At 37.3% G+C, this 20,930-nt stretch overlaps 1 long non-coding RNA gene across 1 annotated transcript; it reads right to left on the minus strand.

Moving 5' to 3' along the window:
• Positions 1-1,587: 1,587 nt before the first annotated feature.
• Positions 1,588-14,218, minus strand: LOC143284203 (uncharacterized). Its single transcript, XR_013055506.1, has 5 exons — positions 13,915-14,218; positions 12,235-12,280; positions 10,584-10,637; positions 9,650-9,703; positions 1,588-2,099 (listed from the first exon to the last, which is right to left on the minus strand). It is a non-coding gene; the product is annotated as an uncharacterized LOC143284203 (long non-coding RNA).
• Positions 14,219-20,930: the final 6,712 nt, after the last annotated feature.

Genomic DNA, 20,930 nt, shown 5'->3' on the forward strand with positions numbered 1-20,930 from the left:
TACAGTTTCAGTTTCAGTTTCAGTAGCTCAAGGAGGCGTCACTGCGTTCGGACAAAACCATATACGCTACACCACATCTGCCAAGCAGATGCCTGACCAACAGCGTAACCCAACGCGCTTAGTCAGGCCTTGAGAAAAACAAAAAACAAAAAACAACAACAAAAAAACAAAACAAAACGGGGGAATAAATAATAGATAAGCTTACATAAATAAATAAATAATTATAATATAGAAAAAGGTAGTAGTACTACTAATACTAATACTAATAAAATGATAATAATAAAAACAAGAGAGGCAAGGCCTTCAAGACTCACTTGTGATTCACTTGAACAAGAGGCAAAGCCTTCATGGCTCATGTGTGAATCCTGTCCAAATGACAACTTTTTGGTTCAATGCATATAAAGGAAAATTGCAAGTATATTATATACCTGGTAATCACTCCATGTCCTTATGAAATATGTGTATGCTGGTGAAAGCCCGGTTCCCAATACTCTGTGATTGACAATGAGAGAGAGAGAGAGAGAGAGAGACAGTGTGCGTTTACACTGTTAACCGTGACAGTCCGAGTTTGAAATCCATGTCTCATCCGTTTTCTCATACTTTATTTAAAATCATGCAACGATACACCAATCTAATGTGCAGGAAGCATACTGCACACAGAAAATGAACCCATGGCAACATAAGTGTTTGTCCTCTGGCAAAAGTTGTGCAGACGAAATCTACCCCGATGGGTACACAAACATATGCATGCACTCAAAGCCTGATGTATTGGGTTATGCTGCTGATCAGGCATCTGTGTGGTAGACGTGGTTTAGCACATATATGAGTTTGTTCTAATGCCACCATCTTGAGAAACTGACATTTTGAATGTACTGATGGAAATGGTTTCTGAAATGACTGACTGGTGGTGGAAGAAGATGAGCTCAGGTGGTTGGAGGGAGTGGTCATCAACCTGGAGGTTGCTTGTCGTTCAATGAGGGAAGCACTGGGCCAGCTTTTTAGCTGAAATGCTTTAACTGTAGTGATGTTCTTGTTTTCATTTATTCATCTTAATATCATTATCATTTTTTTTTTTTTTTTGGTAGGTGTGACTTTGGTTAGATATTAAAATAAGATATCTTCACTTATCTTATTTTAATATCATTATTATTATTGTTTTTTGTTGTTTATTTTTGGTAAGCGTGACTTCGGTTAGATGTAAGTAATGGCTGCTTGTGTTGCAGCAAGTTGTGGACTTTATTTAGAGTGGTAAATGTGTTGGGACACTGAATATCAATCACCACAGTGATGGTTTTCATTTTGGCTACTTCTCATTCATAAAAATGCTGAATTAAATATGTAATATAGTTTCTGCCATGAACTTAGTTTTGGGATTTAAAATCTTGAACATGAGTTAGCCATTAAAAAACAAAACAAAACAATTTGTGTGTGACTGTGTGTCATATAATATTGATCTTGATCTTGTATAAAAAAAAAGGGGGTGTGGCGGGGAGGGATTTGTGTGTGTGTGTGTGTGTGTGTGTGTGTGTGTGTGTGTGTGTGTGCATGAATAGTCATATGCATGCACATATAACTACATGCATCAAATTGGCCTTTCCATTAATCTATCGATAGAGTAAACCAATCAAACCTGAACATTGACATAATTATACATAATACGCAAATTGTACATAACAGGCATAGAAAACAAAAAAAATGCCAGCAGGCAACTCGTATATCCTAGGTCCAAATTTGAATACAGCTTTGCAAGAATGCACAATTATGAAGTCCAGAAAAATAAATAATCATGGCTATCTTGAAAAAAATGGATGGGAATGAATAGCATGGCTGAAGTAATAAATGACAGAAAAGGAAAAGTGACATATAAAATGATAAATTTTCAGGAGAGGGTTTCCAGAGGGTGGGCATAGTATTTTAATGGAAAGAGTCCCTGACATCCCCACAGGGGCACACAAACAGCACCTTCAACAAACCAAACATCAACTGATCAAGCAACAGAGGCTTATGATGTTGTATTGTATTGTGTTTATTTAGATCAAAAGCATACAGGTTTTCTCACAGAAGATTCTGTTGTTCCTGTCCTGGCTGATGTCCATTTCCTGAAACAGAAGGACGACGAATTGTCAGTCATAAGAGATAAATATGCAAAGACATGTGTTTGCAACTGAATTTTGTCGGGCTTCTACCATACAACCTTTTCAGCAAGGGAAACCCAAAAATGCGTGCATCATGCCAGCTGGTATAGTTTGTGGAACAAATACCCACAACCTGTCCAGCATGGGAGGCCCTACCAGGCATGTGACACATCAACTGACATAGCTCGACAGGTCACTGAAGCACTCAAGCTACCCCACCACGACAAGGTATCAGTTCCATGGGGTAGTAACATATCAAGTTTATTCATGTATTCATTTGTCAGAATGTCATATACAAACCAATGTGAAGCTCACTTTGTAAAACACAATATATTAGCACTAATGTTTACTGAATAGTTTGCAATTTAAAGAAAAAAAAGTAAAACAATGGATTCTGTTTAAGCATTTAAATCTGGTCTTCTTCTTATGCTACAATTTTTATTGACATTTCACTGTCTGCTGATTAACCATAATTCCATGCCTACAACACCAGTACAAGGCAGTATACCCTCCACACCACAAACCCTCTTCAAATTAGAATGGACCATCTCACGAGAAAGAGCTATAGATCTACATCATATATGTGAAGCAAGTTTTTTCAACAATCCCAAATTTCCTGATCAAGGCATCTATTTAAGAAAAAGTGCATGCCAACACAGCAACGCACTGTTTTGTGCAAACAACATGCACAAGTGTCCAAAGCTTCTGCTGTGGCTGCATGTGATCAAATGTCAATTAATATGCGAGTGTAAACTTCTACTTGTTATGTATCTGATCTATCAACCCGTTTGATGGCAGATACTTGAAGCTGAACTGGACACTTAAACTTTGTAATGATAAAATTTTATGGTGCCAGCCAATGACTGTTGGATTTACCTATTCTATCAAGTATCATAATTAAGTATGCTTTTCCAAACACACACAACAAAAGAACAATTAGTTTCAAGCCCAGGTTACTGTAACAGTTTGAATTTCAGGACTGGAAACCTGTGACATATATAAAAAGGTAAACATCAATTCATTATACTGTTCACCGCACCCCCTCACCTTTCAGAAAAAAAAAGATACACTGACAATGATATGTTAAAAAGCATGTATCATTTGTTAACATTTCAGAATCTTAAAATGAATCATTGTATGTCAATTTCAAGTGAAAAATTTAATTCCCCCCACCCCCACCCAAAACAAGACAAAAAGGAATACCTTTTATGTTTCATCCCTATTATGTTATGATAAGTGTAGCCGGATTGGCTACAATCTTCGTTGGGCCAGCTTAGCAGACGACTTTTGTGACTCGCCGAAGGTTAACAAGGAAGTTGTAAATCGGTCACAAGTTATCTCCCTTTACACGGAACCGCATGATGATTTTCATCCATTTGTTAAATTATAAACACTTCCTTATAGATGAGATTATAGTTTTTATGTTATTGGACTTCAGAAAGATCATACTTCTCAACTGTAATGATATCATTTGGCCAGGTAGCCTATAACTCTTTTAAACTAATATTTATGTCAATGAATTTTGGCGCGATCTTCGAAATCCACTCAGTTGAAACATATAAAATACCTTGTTTTCTATAAATCGATATAGCTGCCGTGGAATTTAGATTGTGCATTACAATGTAAATGATTAAGCTTTCTTCTCGTGTATCGCTTTCCGTGTACACCTAAGTTATAGGCATGCGATAGTACGAAATTTCTGACAGTATTTCGGCCCCACAAAACTCTCTCTTCTTCAAGCCATTGGAATTCGTCAGTGCCGATTTGAGCAAAATACGTTTTTACAATACCTAGACATTTTTATAGCGTGTCTTGCAGATGTTTGCATTTCTGTTATCAATCTGATTCGCATCATACATGTATAGTTGTGTTGTAGTTGGTTTAAACGAAGTATTTCATTGTCGATCACAAGTGCCAAAAGCACCCCAACCGGTGCCGACACGGGAGCTGTCCGTTGAGTTTTCTCTTGAATTTTGACATAAAAAATCTTTACTCTAGAAGCAGATTCTATAGATGATTTTTATATAGTTGAAAATTCAGGATTTTCAGTTACTTAACTGTTGCAATTATATTACATATCGCGACGTTTTAATTGTTGCAATGTACAAAAATGATACATGAACTCGTTAAAAGCTCGTTCATTCAGTGACTCTTTTTGTTTAGTTTTTAACTACATTATTTTTGTAGAAAATGGTTTAGCTTAAGAAAATGCTCGTTTCTTGTAGTTTTGTGTGATATATAATATGTCTATGTTAGTTCCCCGAGCCGAAAGTCAGAAGCCGCCAAATTTGGTCAAACAAACACAAGCTTGGCCCCTCAAGGCTCACGGAGGGCCGGTTTCGTGAGTCGCTTCGCGGCGCTGGCTTTGCGGTTCGGCGGAACAGAATATAAGGAGTGAGCGAGTGCCAGACAAATAGAGAACTCTCCTGGTCTGGAAGAATGAGAGAATAAAAGAAGAAAAACCGGCGCAGTGCCTTCCCGAGTCTACCTTGCCTGGCTGCAGCTCTCTTCTGCTAACACCTTATACCTGTCTTCACCTTCTCTAACACCACCTTACCACCCCGTCACATAAGAATAAAACAGAAATATTTCATACATATCTATACCTATCCAACTATCTTTCTCAATAACTCTACAACAGATGAGAAATCTGATGATGATACACAGACACAGAGAGCGTGTCATACTCATAAGCAAGAGTAATGACATCAAATATATTAAGAGATAAAAGGTTGACCACCAGACCACACACACAAGAACCATCATTACTTAAAAGGAAGGTTCCCAGGCCTTAAAAAAAAACGAAAAAAAGTCCCATCCTGATTTCAATATAGATACACTATCCAACATGGCTTATGATCGGAGTACCACAACTCCAGTACACTAGCAGGAGTTGGCTCAGGCACATTTGTGAGAACCAGATCCAGTGTCGAGTCATAGTCTGTGGTGGGATCTTTGATCAGCTGTTGCAGACTGAACTGTTCACAGAACTCCTGAAGAGGTCTAGGCAGTCCACGGGAAGCATCACTGTTGAAGTCTCCTCCAATGATAACATGAGTGTGACTTGTGAGCTCCTGCTGAATAACTGCTCTGAGTTCTGCACACAAAACTGTGATGCTGACATGTGGAGGACAGTAGATCCCAACAACAACCAGTCCTCTAACGCTGGTACTGGCATCAACCACAGTGATTTCAATGCCACTGCTGCACTTCTGGCTAGCACTGCTACTGAATGGCAGACTGTGATCTCTGGTGTAAACAAGTGTACCAGCATGTGAACGACAGCCTTTCACTGAAGCTGTGTTTCTGGCAACCACAGTAAAATCTGCAATCTTGTAGTGTTCCGGGTCATCCTGTTCATGCTCCCATGTTTCAAAAATAAACATGAGGCTTGCTTGTAGCAAGTTCCTGTCTGCACGGAGATCAGCAATGTGTTTGTGAAGTGATCGGCTGTTGTGAAACACAATCACAAACCCTGTGGTGGAAAACTGCTGAAGATCAGTCAGACAGGGCACAACAGGTTCTTGTCTCAGTCTTTCCATTTCCTGCTTGACTTTTGGTGACACTCTGATCTTCTTTGGATCAAAGTCAAGCAGGTGGAGACCAGCCATAGTTCTGGCTCTGCTGAGAGCCACATACACTAGATGGTGGTGTGCTGCTCCCTGAAACGACACTGCCACGTTCTCCAGTGTGGAGCCCTGTGACTTGTGGATGGTGATAGCAGAGTAAGCCGTCAAAGGGAACTGTCTATGCAGAACTGCAACGTTCTGACGTTTTCCAACACGAAACTGCTTCACACTTTGGAAGACAGGAGTCCACTTTGTGTTGATGTTCTGTGTGTAGAGCTGTTTGTTCTGTTCACGGGTCTTTTTCCTGACACCTTCATCATCAAACTCTACCCACAGAACAGACACATGTTCTTCAGATCCGTGATCTAGCAACAACAGCACTTAGAAAAGTGAAGGGGTCAAAGAATGTTCTTTGACACCCACAGACTGCCAGGCTCAAACAGCGGAAAAAAGAGTTTCCATCCCCCCTTATACTGATGATCTGTTTGGGTGCTCCTGCCTCAACTTTGGGTTCTACAGAGGGAAGGCTGCATTTGAACACCAAATGTAACTGCTCACATTTCTGTACCTGCCATTCAGTCTGCACAGGGGTGAATGCAATGTTGTGTTGCTCAATGGAAGTAACAGGTGATGTCTGCAAGCATGAACATTTGTGTGACTGAAACCGCTGAAATGTTGAAAAAACTTTACCACAAAACCTACAATAGGGGCATTTGTGTTTAACTACAGTGGTTGTGCTTTTAAACACCTTTTGACAAACCTCACATTGAATGCGCTTTTCACAATCCATTTTAACAGGAGAATGTATGTTGTCTGACAACATGCAGATTCAAAGTATAGATGCAATTCAGCAACACTTACTAAAACAAAGAGTAAAAGTAAAGAGAAAAAAACCAATAACTGGATATGAAAACTGTTTCAAACTGTATACAGTTTAATGTACAAATGAATACTTTTATTGTTTTAAAAACTGTTAATCCTATAGTTGCTCAAATAAGCTGATTCCAAAAAGTTGCTGTCTTCAGTACCTGTCAAATAAAATTTAATATACCGATGGTTTGGCCTCATCAGTCTGAATTAAATGTTCTAGCCGCATAAACCACACAACCTGATTCATTGATTGTAAAAAGTTACCTTTAGTTAGTATTACCATAATTTTCAGACCAGGTAATAAAGAGTCATCCACCTTACAACTGTCCATAACCTGTAGAGAAATTCAATGCCAGAATAGGTGATTTTCCTGTTCCTAACACACAAACTGAAAGTGAACACCTATTTACCACGTTAGTTTTTCTTTTAAATGGTGAAGACTTTTTATTGAAGAAGCTGTAACAACACAGTTGTTAGGCAACTCAATGATTCAACAAAGAAAAGAAAGAGATATTCCAGTTTCCACTAAATAAATGCTGTACAACAGTGCAATAAATATTCAGAAGTGTTACAGGAATCAGCTGGACCAGTCTTGTTCAGTTTTATTTAGTTGGTGAGAAACTTAGATGAAACTGTCCATGTTGTGAAAAAAAGAAGAAAAATCAAACAATATGAGCAATATACAAGATCACCCATCTTTTTCTACATGGTGAAAATAGATAAGGGGAAACAAGATCAAGATGCTAAACAGCAGTCATCAAGAGTAATTTACCTGACTTGGCTGCTTGGCACTTCATAAAAGAGATAACATCACAACATCACAGTGTAAAGTTGTGAGCAAATTACCTTTCAGACACATTAAGCTGTTAAATATCAAAATCTTACTGACTGTTTTGCATGTTCATCTTATGTGGTTTATTCACTCATTTCATTACATATTTGGGTCAGACTGATATCACATCTGCTAAAAAGTGCTTTAAAAACAGTTCAGCTGTTTAGTTATTGTCATGATGTTAAGCAGGTCATGTGGCAACTGTTTCCTGTTTTTGTTTTGTTCTGTGTAATGACTTGTTTCTATTTATCTCTAATGTAGTTACTGGAATTATCCAAAACAACCACATACTTATATTTTGCATTTTACTTTAGGATATTGTAAAAAAAATTTGCTGTGGAATGGTAGTGAAGTGATGAAAGGAAAAATTCTAAATTTGCATTTTATCTGTTGTGAACTTTTCACTAATTTCAGCTGCAAATATTTTTAATAATCTGCAAAAACCTGTTTAAATTTACAAATTCCAACTAATATTTTGTTGTTGTTGAAAATATGGTATCTTTTACCCTAACTTGCATATTTGCAACATTTTGGGGACTAATTCTACAACACAAATGTTATTTGTTGTTCTGGTTTTTCTGGCTTTCTTCCCTTTCAACATATTATGTTGATTGCATCTATGAGAAGTTTGCATAGTTATTGATGCATACTTTTTATGGACAAAACAATGTTGACACTTACCTCCTCCTCTTCTGTTTACAGCTTTTGAAAGACTGGGAAAGATAAGTTGTGAAGTTCTCAACTTCATGTAAACGTTAAAAAAAAATGTTATCTCTTGTTTAAAATAAGTTTATTTTGTGTTTCCTTTTTTAAATTTTGTTGTTGTTGTTGTTGTTGTTCACTTGTTTGTTGTTGTTGTTGTTCACTTGTTGCTGTTGTTGTTGCCTTCAGAGAAGTAGTTTAAATGCTTTAAATTTTAAGTTACTGTCATTCAAGAGTCAGTTTAACTGAAACATGTCACAGTGTGAATGTTATGAACAGTGTATAAAACTTAACATAAAAAAAGCAAATGTAAACATGATGTTCGCACCAAAGTGGTATATTAATATTATGTTGAATGCATGAAGCAATAAAACAGATCTCTTAAAAGCTAAATAATCAAGTTATAATTTCAAAGAGCATGTCACAAAAACTGGATACCAATCAGATTTTGGGCCATAAGATTTAAGACAAATAATAACAGAATGTTAAAACTAAAAGCCTGAACATTTGAAATGCTCACATTAAGAAGTGATTACACTGTTTACAAATTAAAGAAAATAAAAATCCACTTACCAAACAATTGCAAGTAATCATGCGAATCTGATTCACACACACACTCTCAGACTCTGCCGGTCTCTGCAGCATACGATGATAAGCAGCAGCTGAAATGAACATGTTCAGAATATTTATGTTTGTAAATTGTGAATATATTAATAGTAGGTCAGATCATATTTATAACCTATTTTGACTGTATTCCATTTGTGATTTCACATCCTTTATTTTAATGTATGATCTTAATAAAAGTAAAACTTACATTCTCACACAAAACTTCTGCCATTCTAAGTTTTCACATTATCATAGTATCTAAATATTTATCAACGAATCTGAAAAAAATATAAGGAAAAAAAACAACAACAAAACACCAGAAACTTTATGCTGGTTAAAAGTCTATTCTTAAGTGGTCTGCCTGTCATCATCTGCTTGATATAAAAAAACAACATAACAAACATTTGCAACTGTTAATTATAAAGCATAGCTGATGAAATTTTCATGAATGGTATCCTGTGGAACAGGTATAATATACTACATACAACTACAAGTTTACATTAATCAATGAAGAATATCATTCCAATTGTCATTGGCCTAAGACATGTCATGGTCAAGTTCACTGATGATGCAGGTGAGGGGAACATACTGACACCTTTCCAGATGGAGATGACATAGGATTAGTGTCACACAGCAGTGTTCCACCTTTTGCTGCCCCGTGTCTGCTCCAGTGGCAAATATTTTCTCTCTCATTCTTTTGAGATAATGGGACTGCTACATGAAATAATCTATAATTGACTTGAATTTGTACCCTAAAACTCACATATATCTTATTATCTGTATCTATCTATCTGTCTATATATGCAAGTGTATTTTACATGTAATATGTGTATACATGCATGTGTATTTTATATGTATATCTATCAATCAATGTATCTATCTATCTATATTTAAGTTCTACATACATGTTACAAAGAGAGAAAAGATGATCTTACCTTTCAGTGTTCACAGTGAAAGGGCAAGTCTGTCATGGATCCTGTCATATAATCCTGTCAATCACAAACACTTTTGTTTATATAACACATTAGATCAATGCTACATACACACAACAAAATGTGACTAACATACATACCCACACACACAAAATGGATACATACATTTTAACATACATGTGCACCTAACACTAACAGCTACCCACAACACAGTTTTGTCAGCCAGTTTGGCAACCTTCTCTGATCTATAGCTGTAACAGTTAATAATAATGTTAATGATGGTCAAGTTCACTGATGATGCAGGTGAGGGGAACATACTGACACCTTTCCAGATGGAGATGACATAGGATTGGTGCCACACAGCAGTGTTCCACCTTTTGCTGCCCTGTGTCTACTCTGATGGCAAATGTTTTCTCTCTCATTCTTTTGAGATAATGAGACTGCTACATCATAGTACATGAAATAATCTATAATTGACTTGAATTTGTACCCTAAAACTCACATATATCTTATTATCTATATCTGTATCTATCTATCTGTCAAATATATGCAAGTGTATTTTACATGTATATGTGTATACAGGCATGTGTATTTTATATGTATATCTATCAATCAATGTATCTATCTATCTATATTTAAGTTCTACATACATGTTACAACTTGTATATTTAAATAAAGATATAGAATATACACAAAATGCATACATACATTTTAACATACATGTGCACCTAACACTAACAGCTACCCACAACACAGTCTTGTCTGCCAGTTTGGCAACCTTCTCTGATCTATAGCCGTAACAGTTAATATTAATAATATTAATGATGATAATGATCATACTATTCATAGCCATGTTTCAACTAAACACTAAATATAAGAAATTGAGGTCATTTGTTACATACTGTGCTAGCCATCTAAAGAGAAAAGATGATCTTACCTTTCAGTGTTCACAGTGAAAGGGCAAGTCTGTCATGGATCCTGTCATATAATCCTGTCAATCACAAACACTTTTGTTTATATAACACATTAGATCAATGCTACATACACACAACAAAATGTGACTAACACACACAACAAAATGTGACTAACACACATACCCACACATACAAAATGGATACATACATTTTTACATACATGTGCACCTAACACTAACAGCTACCCACAACACAGTTTTGTCAGCCAGTTTGGCAACCTTCTCTGATCTATAGCCGTAACAGTTAATAATAATGTTAATGATGGTCAAGTTCACTGATGATGCAGGTGAGGGGAACATACTGACACCTTTCCACCTTTTGCTGCCCTGTGTCTGTCCCTGTAGCAAATATTTTCTCTCTCATTTTTTTGAGGTAATGAGACTGCCACATGAAATAATCTATAATTGACTTGAATTTGTACCCTAAAACTCACATATATCTTATTATCTATATATCTATCTATATATCTATCTATTCTATGCAAGTGTATTTACATGTATATGTATATACATGCATGTATATTTTATATGTATATTTATCAATGTATGTATCTATCTATCTATATAGATATATATCTACATACATGTTACAACTTGTATATTACCTTTCAGTGTTCACAGTGAAAGGGCAAATCTGTCATGTATCCTCAATCCTGTCATATATCCTGTCAATCACAAACACTTTTGAGTTTTGTATATGTAACACATTAGATTAATGTTACATAGTAACATACACACAACAAAATGTGACTAACACTCACACATACAAAACGCGATGCATTTTAACATACATGTGCACCTAACACTAACAGCAACCCACAACACAGTTTTGTCCACCAGTTTGGCAACCTTGTCTGATCTATAACTGTAACAGTTAATAAGAATCTTAATGATGATAATGATAGTATTTACTAATAACTTTTTTTTCTCAAAAGTTGTATCACATAACTAAAGCAATAGGCACAAAAAATCCATTTGATGATTGTGGCTGTTGAACTTGTATAAGATAATATGTCAGTCGATCATGTAAAATGATAATTATACATACATATATATACACACACATATATATATATATATATATATGTGTGTGTGTGTGTGTGTGTGTGTGTGTGTGTGCGCGCGCGCGTGTGCATGTGTGTGTGTGCTAACATGTATGTTAATGCAATATATCATATGTACATTTAACACAATCCAACTCTACACAGTATATTTCACACAATTTTAATATAAACTTTAACTGGGTGTTGAAGAGGGAGAGGTGGCATAGCATATTTTGTTTTACTAAATGTATGTTCTATGTGGAAAGCTGTAACTGGTATGAACTAGGTACACATAAACATATATAAATAAGCAGCAACAACATTCGACAATCGTAGTCATAACTGACACAAGGCATGCAGCATTGTTGTTGGAGTGAGACGTGTATCTATCTCTATAAAAAATTATATTTCACATTATTATGCAAGAGCTGAATGACAGACAAGTGGAGAGAGAGCCAGGCACATCAACTGATCATACTATTCATAGCCATGTTTCAACTAAACACTGAACATCAGAAACTGTAGTCATTTGTTGTGTACTGTGCCAGCCATCTAAAGAGAAAAGATCTTACCTTTCACAGTGAAAGGGCAACTCTGTCATGTATCCTGTCATATATCCTGTCAATCACAAACAGTAACAATTTACATTTTAGTATATACGTGAAACTGAAACTGTAAGTGTAATGTGAAACTCTCTCTCTCTCTCTCTCTCTCTCTCTCTCTCTCTCTCTCTCTCTATATATATATATATATATATATACACACACACACACACACATATATATATGTATATATATATATATATATATATATATATATATATATATATATATATAAAGATGATAGGGAAGAGGTATCATCACGCACGTCTGTTTATGTATATTTGTGCGTGCCTATGTGTTGTGGGTAGCTGTTAGGTACACATGTTATGTTGAAATGTATGTATCCATTTTGTGTGTGTGTGTGTGTGTGTGTGTGTGTGTGTGTGTGTGTGTGCTTGTGTTTGTGTGTGCGTGACTGAATCACATTTTGCTGTGTGTATGTAACACTGATCTAATGTGTTATGCAAATAAAAGTGTTAAAATTTTAATCATAACATTATAATATAAATTCATCATTTTAAGTCCAGTCCAGTTACTCAAGGAGGCATCACATTCACAGAGTTTGGACAAATATATATATATATATATATATATATATATATATATATATATATATATATATATATATATATATAGCTCAGAGAAGGTTGCCAAACTCGCTGACAAAACAATGCCTTGTGGGTAGCTCACTAGCTGTTAGTGTTAGGTGCACATGCATACTTGTAAAAATGTATGTATTCATTGTGTGTGTGTGTCTCTCTCTGTGTGTGTGTGTGTGTGTGTGTGTGTGTGTGTGTGTGTGATATTTTGTTGTGTGTATGTAACATTGATCTAATGTGTTATGTAAACAAAAGTGTTTTTGTACAGCACCTACACCAGATTTCTGGATAGTGTGCTATAAAAGTATCCATTATCATAATTTCCATTATTATATGTTGTTTTTGTTTCTGTTTATAATGTGCATGAAATAAAACAATGAGACTGAGAATGACTGATTTCTAAGTAAAATTTTAATCGTAACATTATAAAATAATTTCATGGTTGTAAGTCCAGCTCAGTTACTCAATATGGCATCATATTCACAGAGATTTGACACACACACACACACACACACATATATATATATGTATGTATGTATGTATGTATGTATGTACATCTATTATTTTAGTTGTTTTTTTGTTTGTTTGTTGTTGTTGTTGTTTTGTTTGGGTTTTTTTTTTTTTTTTTTTTTTGGGGGGGGGGGGGTGTTACATGATGGACTGACATATTATCTCATACAACTTGAGTTCGACAGCCACAATCATCAAACTGATTTTTGTGTGTATTACTTTATCGGTGTGACACAACTTATGAGGAAACAAAAATGTTATTAGTATTACTATCATTATTATAATAATAGTTATTATTATTAAATGTCACGGCTTTCTATCAGAGAAGGTTGGTTGCCAAACCGGTGGAAAAAACGACCCACACGATCAGATTTCTTCTGTTTTCATTTACTCTGAACATCATGCCTATCTGTCTAGCAGTAACACAACAGTCACCTGAATAAAGATAAACATTTGACAAAACTTGTACACAATAAAAGACATCTTTTAACGTTTTCTTTCACTAACTTCGTACTTAGCAAACACTGATACATCCACCCACCTTCTTGATCCTCGATCGAACGACGCGACGCTATCCCACGATGCTTCACGATTTGGAAAAAATGCAAAGAAAAGATATAGGCTCACATTGTTTACACACTTGAGCCAAAAATCTATTCGTTAAAAAGGGTTCTGTATATGTTATTATAAAACTTCGGGTTAAAAGAACAAAAAAAGAAATTCCAACAGCAGAAGCGAACCCCAAGTTTTCGAATGAGAAGAATCTGTCTTACCCATTGCACTATCGTGCCACCTGTACTGATGCTCAAAAATATAGTATTTAATTTAAACATGCTTTTTTTTAAAGGGCGATAAATCGATTGCAGTATTCGCAGTGAGAACGCTGTTCAAATCATATGATTCTGGTGTATCTTGGGCATTCAAAAAATCTTTGACAATAAAAAATTATTTTTAATTCCTCGGTAAAGAAGACATGGCTATCACCGCAATCACACTGCAACATTTAGCCGTTTTCTCTGGATCTAGATAGATGTACAAGTTTAGTTACACCAGTTGACACGGTCGATTCGATTTCTCTTTTATGTTCATTCCAGTTTTATAGTTTTAAAGTTGATATGAAAATTGAGTATTTTGTTAAACTAAGAACATGTAGAGCCAAGTACAAGTACTTCTAAACGTCGTATGAAGTGAAAAGGACTTCTTTTTGAGAAAAGTCAAGACTGGATTGATTCTGTGGATAATTTTATGGCAGTTTCGGGCATAATCCAGTAAGTGATGAGGCGTTCACAAATCTTTCTTTGAATAAATATTTAACGGTCTCCTTCTCCAACTTTCCATCACATGTTATCGTGTAATGTCAATTGAATTTTGGATTGAACGGGCAGGTCAACAACTTGAAACAAAATGGCGTCGTTCGCGTTCGCAAGACTGAATAGGCCTATGAGCACGCGCTTTGAATGTGTATAAATATGTGTACCCAATCATTATTTTTTGCACATGAACTTCAGCGCTTAGCCAACAGATCTATAAAGTCCACTCGTCGTATTGATTTTAGTATTTTCCGAAAAAGACCACTTGGGCGAATGAACATAGTGAAAGCCCTGTACACTGAGAGTAAAATACACAAGCTTTTTATGTACTGAGTATAATTTCAAAATGTAATGTTTAAGATTAGAAAGATCAGTTTAAAGCAAATTAAGCCCCTGGCATAAGTACAGATTAATTTCCCTTTTTTACTAACTTCACCAATACGTTTGCAAAATAAATAAAACTTCCATGCTTAGCAAAAGAAGTTCCTGTTCGAACAAAAAATGAAAATAATGACTGCTCTTGTTGTTGGGTCAGAATATCAGATCAAAGTGCCAAGTTTAGAGATTACAAAAAATATAAATATAACAGTAAATGCAGCTTGCATATGATTAGGCTTCATTTTTTATTTTTTTGTGCCCATCCCAGAGGTGCAATATTGTTTTAAACAAGATGACTGGAAAGAACTGGATTTTTCCTATTTTTATGCCTAATTTGGTGTCAACTGACAAAGTATTTGCAGAGAAAATGGCAATGTTAAAGTTTACCACGGACACACAGACACACACACACACACACACACACACACACAGACAACCGAACACCGGGTTAAAACATAGACTCACTTTGTTTACACAAGTGAGTCAAAAATGAATAATTTGGGTACAGTGTGGGTAGATTGGAGGGTGCGGAGGGTGCAGGAGAGAGGAGGTGTGTGTGGAACGGAGAGAAGGGAGAGGGGGGCGGGGGCGTGGGGGGAGGGGGCTAGGGGGGCATACGTGCTTAGGGCCTTTTCTCCTGCAAACTACGAGGCATAAGAGAGTTTACTGAATCGGATGATTTATTCAAGAAAAGCCACGGCCCCTTTTGAAGGGCCAGGGATAAGGTGAGCGTTGATAAGTATCAAAACACAGCATATAATTTCATCAAAGTGAAGATGACCGGCATTTAAGAGCGTATTTTGAAGGCTTTATGTAAATGCAAGACCAGAAGGGGTAAAAACGGCATTTGCAGTTAGAGAAAGCGAGAGAGAGATGGGGCAGATAACTTTCTGTGCAGCGGTAATGCGGAATGGAGATGATGATTAATTGCCTTACTCCGGAAGGGGAGGGAGATCAGCATGCAGTGCAGCCCTGACTGGCGGTATTGCAGCTGAAAGAAAAGGAAGACACGGGTTAACCCCTCGACTGTTGAACCTCGGTGAAGTGAGGTAAATTTGACAAGATTCGCAGTTAGTTCGCCTTGTGTAGGCTTCAGTGTGTGATTGATTTTGCGGAACAAAGGGGGAAGGTGGCAAAAATGGTTAGGACGCTCATCAGCCAATGCAGAGTCCATGAGGGCCTGGGTTCGATTCCCACGTTTGCCCCTTCTCCCAGGTTTGACTGGAACATCGAACTGAGCGACTAGTCGTTCTGATGAGACGATAAACCCAGGTCCCGGGTGCAGCATTGGCGCACTGGAGAATAACCCTGACAACAAATGTGTTACCCTCTGGCAAAAGAAGAAATCCACTCTGATTGGTACACAAATATAACACTCGAGGCCTAGCTAAGCGCATTGCGTTATGCTGCTGGTCAGGCATCTGTCGAGCAGGTATGGTGTGACGTATATTATTATTATTAATATTATGAGCATTTACGCCTAATCTTGAAAATAAGCCCTAGCCGTTTACAAATAGAACACATATGCAAATATCAAAAAGGAAAAATTGAACACAAGATACCAAACATTATTGAAAATTATTCATTTTCCCACACACATACACCCACAATACACACACGCACGCACGCACACACACAAGTCATAGCATACAATCGTAAATAGCACACAATAAAAAATACAACCAACACATTCTGAAACTATCGAAACTCACTCACTCACTCACTAATAGTCATTTTAGTTCATACTGGAAAGGGATGAGCTGTTGAGAATTTATCAGGAGGGGAAAAGGTGAGTCTTCAGACTGGAATTGAAAGATTGCATCGAAGATGAGTCACGGAGAGGCTGAGGAAATTGATTCCAAAAAAAGGGGGTTTGATATGAAAAACTGCGATTTGTCCGAACGCAGTGACGCCTCCTTGAGAAACTGAAACTGAAACTGCTGCCCAAAATGTAATGTCATCGCCAGATGAGGAAGAAGTGGAAATAAAGAATAGACACAACAACAACAACAACAGAAAAAAAAAGAAAAAAAAAAGAAAAAAAAGAACGGTGGTAGGGGGGGGGGGTTGATGGAGATAATGATAGAGTAGCCCTGCCGTAAAGGGAGATTAGTAAGTGCCAGTCTCATCAGACAGACAATAACGACAAACTGTAGCTAGGTGGGGAGATAATGTGTAATTCTGATAGAGAAATAATGATCACGAGCATGGAAGAACGTCAATGTATATTTTCTTAGGTTTCGAAAAACCTTCAGGAAGTAACCATTGATCATGGTTAATCATGTAAAATTAACATTTGGATATTTTGTTTGTTCCGGTGTAGCTGCCTACCCGTACCCTCTTTGGTTTTTACCCCGGGATCAAATCTGACAAACCCAGAAAAACTCCGGGGTCCACGTGGACCAGTTCCAATGTTCCCCGTGGGTAAACTTTAAACTTCAAGTAGTCAGAACTGACCCCACCCACCCCTACTTGAATTTTACCCCTCCCCCACCCGACCCTCGTTATGGACTGATGGTCATTCTGTTCATGCTTTAAATTACGCTCCCGGAAAGGGTAAATGTTACCCAGTTAAATCAATTCAGGCTACTAAAGCAGAACCCATGTTTGCTTCTATTCTGCTGTGATGGAGAGGGAGTTCGGGGTGGTGTCAGTATAATAGCTAGTCCAGAACTACCCCCCTTCCTTTCACAATGGCTTGACTGAACCCGTAGAAAGTGGATGAGTGGGGGTGAGTTGATCCTGACTTGTCACAGGTGACCTCGAATGTCATTCTATACTAACCCAAAATGACCCCCGGGAAAAATTCAGCGTGGCAATCTATTTTCCATTGTAATCTAAATATTTGAGAAAATGCCTACCACGTTCATATTTTTCCCTTTTCCGGAAATAATAATATTTCGAAGTGATTGATTGAAATATCATTAGTCATAGTAAATGACTGACCGATTCCTCTTAATGGTGAATATTACATCCATGACTGCATTTTTCTTCGAACACAGGAAAGTTTAACATGGTCCTTAATTTATTTTGACAATATATTACAGAGGTATTATGCACAACGCACTGGTCAAGATTTTTTTCTTTTTTTTCTTTTCTTTTCATTATTATTAATCGGTTTATTTTCATTCGGAGGGCATTTCACATCGGAAGGTTTTCTCGGACAGTGAAATAATGTTTGCATCTATCGATTTTTCTGAGTGAGTTTGCCATCTGATTTGTGTGTGCTGGCTGTTTGAGCCATCCTGTCAGAACGAGGTAGGAAAATACTGGCCGTGCGTTCTCGCCGTTTGCTTGATCTCTGTTTTGCTGTTACGATTTCACCATTTAAAATATCCCGGTTTATTTCATGACTGTTCCTTTGCATTTTTTTTTGTTTTTGATTCATTGCTCATTATATTTTTAATCTGACTTCGGTCTTTTATGTTTTTTGTTTGTTTGTTTGTTTGTTTTTTTGTTGTTGTTTTTTTGTTTCTTTGTTGTTGTTGTTGTTGTTGTTGTTTGTTTGTTTAAGTTATCCTTCTTCTTCTTTGTTTTAATGATTTAAAAAAAAATGATATCTCCAGATTTGAGAGAAATTGGGAAACTGATGTGATTGAGTGCAAAATTATAGTGTAGAATTTGCACTTGATTCTCTCTCTCTCTCTCTCTCTCTCTCGATGAAGACGATGGTGCTGAAATTAGGGATGCTGAAGGAAACCGTAAGCCTATCGAATCTGTTAATCTCTTTTCCATAAAAAGGTTTCTTAATGTTGGAATCCTGTCTCCAAACTCGTTAGTTTATGGAGAAATTGGCCGATATCCTCTTCACACAAACATTGTTCTAAATGTATTAAATATTGGTTACGTTTTTTTTTAGAATGCCTTTGAACAACCTCAACCTCATACCTCAGGCCCATAACTACAAAGTAGTCGTTGGGGGAAGCCTGAGGACCGCAGAAGCAACCTCCCTTCTCCATCTGTCTCTGTCGGCAGCCGCTGGCAGCAGCTCACGTGTGTGGAGTCCGGTCCATTGTTTGATGTTATCATGCCAGTTCTTCCGCTGTCTTCCTCTTCTTCTCCCGCCCTCGATGGTGCCTTGCATGATTGTTTTGGACAAGCTGGTGTGTCGAGTGTTGTGTCCAAACCATATCAGCTTGCGTCTTTTCACAGTTGAAAGGAGAGGCTCCTGAGGTCCAGCAAGGTTCTCAATTCTGCTCTGTACATGTTCATTGGTCCTGTGCTCGATCCAGGGAATTTGAAGGAGCTTCCTCAGGCATTTGTTCTCGAAGGCCTGGATTTTCCTTTCAGTTTCGGCCGTCAGTGTCCATGTCTCGGAACAAATTCAAACTCTACAAAGCCCTGGTAGTCTCCATTGTACTGTATGGTTGGCTTTGAACAGACTTCCCTTAAAAGCTTATAACATGTTACTGATTCTGCATAATCAAGATAAGATTACGTGGGCATCCTCTGTATGTCATCTTTTATGTCGTTATGGTTTTGGTCATGTATGGCAGAGATTGGTGACTGTCGTCGATTTCTGTCAAGTTTTTAGAATAGATTGAAGGAATGTTAGCAGCAAGACTGGCAATGGAGATAACCACTAGAAACAGGTTTTCTTTTTATAGTTCATTCAAGTTGTCATTTTCTATTAGTTCACATTTGGAGATAAATGTTCATAACTTAAATGTGCGTAATGCATTAACACGGTTTAGACTTGGTGTCTCCCAATTGAAACCTCACCACTTGTGCTAATTCAGAATGTTTCGTTGGAGAGTTTAAACTGCCCGTTTTGTTGTTCCGTTCAATGAACAGAAGTCCATTTTATTCTAGTTTGTCCGAAATGTAAAGAACTCAGAGACAAATTCATACCATCAAAATTCTGTAATAATCAAACAAGCTTTAAATCATTCATTCTTGCTGCAAACGAAAACAGCACAGTCATCAACAACCTGGCTATGTTTAAAGCATTAAATATGAGACAACTATCAACGTTTTAGTATGCTTTTAATTATTTAACTCATGTGCCTCACTTGAGTGTTTAATTCATATGTTGTTTTCATTGACAAAACAGCTCACTTGTCTGGAACCAGTTGTCGGCAATTGTAAAAACTCACCCTCTATTGATATTGGCCAAAGGCCCGACCAGTAAATAATTCGTATCAGTACTCGTATTCGTATTCGTATTCTCTCTCTCTCTCCATAATCCTCCCCATTCTGTCTCGCTTTCTGTCTCTGTTTCTGTCTGTTTGTCTGCCTCTCTCTCTCTCTCTCTCTCTCTCTCTCCTCTCTGTCTGTCTGTCTGTCTGCCTCTCTCTCTCTCTCTCCTCTCTGTCTCTGTGTCTGTCTCTGTCTGTCTGTCTGTCTCTCTCGCCGTGTTGTTTCTCTGCACGACTCCCATGCCCGGTGTTGCCTCATCCCCTGAGCGCCGTCAGTCTATCCTCAATGTGACAGAAGATGCTGTGTGATTTGTGCTTATTTCACTTCCCTCCCCTGACCCTGACCCTTCCATTTCTGGTTATCTCCCATCTCCCACGTGCCAGCAAATGGACAGTTGTGGGCGTCAAAATGCTGGTTCATCTCATGGATGTTGTTTGTCTAAGGTTTCGCGCGAGCGTGTGTGTCGCGAGCGTGTGTGTGGGGGGGGGAGGGGGGGGGGGGAGGGGGAGAGGGGTTCATATTCTTCGACTGGATTAAATTTTATTCCTGGGTGAAGAATGAACTAGCTCTGTTGATCTTGGTACAGTGTAAATGATTCATGATTCCATTTTGTTTTATTTTGTGTTGTTGGTGTTGGTGGTTTTTTTCAGTGCCTTCCGTTTTATTTCGTTCGTTTTGTTACATTTTGTTGACGCGCGCAACAGCCAAGTGGTTAAAGCAACAGCGGTTA

Source organism: Babylonia areolata, chromosome 7 (assembly GCF_041734735.1).
Source record: "Babylonia areolata isolate BAREFJ2019XMU chromosome 7, ASM4173473v1, whole genome shotgun sequence".
Classification (NCBI taxonomy): domain Eukaryota; kingdom Metazoa; phylum Mollusca; class Gastropoda; order Neogastropoda; family Buccinidae; genus Babylonia; species Babylonia areolata.